This window comes from Arachis ipaensis, chromosome B01 (assembly GCF_000816755.2).
Source record: "Arachis ipaensis cultivar K30076 chromosome B01, Araip1.1, whole genome shotgun sequence".
NCBI classification, from domain to species: Eukaryota; Viridiplantae; Streptophyta; class Magnoliopsida; order Fabales; family Fabaceae; genus Arachis; species Arachis ipaensis.
The window spans coordinates 89124243-89125277 of NC_029785.2; positions in this window are offsets into that span (position 1 = coordinate 89124243).

Here is a 1035-nt window from a genome sequence, read left to right on the forward strand (position 1 = left end):
AAGATGATAAATGAGTAGAAAGATAATTTTAAAAACATTGACCGATTAGCTGAAAAATAATTAGTGATCACTCTATAATAGAAAAGAGTTTTTAACTTAATTATGATGAAAGGAGAAAGTTGACTTTCAATTATTGTCTTATTAAATGACTTAATATGAAGCTGAAACAAGAATTCTATGGATAATCCACATGCTTTGACTATAAGGGTAAGTAATTATTTACTAATTTATAAAATATTAGTAGGAAATATTTTTGTGCTATTTAATTATTCTTATATTAGTGAATAATTAAAAAAAATGATAATGTCACTCTCAAATACTATTTTCTCGTAGTTACATTTTTTTATTAAAATATTTTACCAAAATAGCACTAAAAGTTGAAAGTTTGTATGCTAATGCATGCTATAGATCATTTTCATAGAACTTCACATTAATTAATGATTACGTTTACATATATCAAAATAATTGTAGTATACGATCTTTAATTTCTTCTTGTGCACTCAACTATTACTATCAATAATAGTTTTTGAAAAAAAAAATTAAAATTCAATGGCCATTATAAAAAGCAATAATGCTACTCAAGACCTTTTCTCACGCATCACTTCATATATCTATCTATTGTTCACTTTTCAAGTTTTCAGTATCTAGTTCCATATATAGGACCCCATCAAATTTCTGTACAAATCACCACTCTGATTTTAGAACATGCTAATCTAAAGAAGTGTGAGTGATGTATAAGTTGTAACAATCTTTATTCACACGAAAGCTATGATCGGTACATATCATGGAGCAAGAAAAGAAGCTTCCTTGAGAACCTTAAAAAAACTTCCATTTCAATTTCGAATTATATATTCAACAATTTCTGTACCTCTGATTTTAGAACATGCTAATCTAAAGAAGTGTGAGTGATGTATAAGTTGTAACAATCTTTATTCACACGAAAGCTATGATCGGTACATATCATGGAGCAAGAAAAGAAGCTTCCTTGAGAACCTTAAGAACCTTAAAAAAACAATTTCGAATTATATATTATAC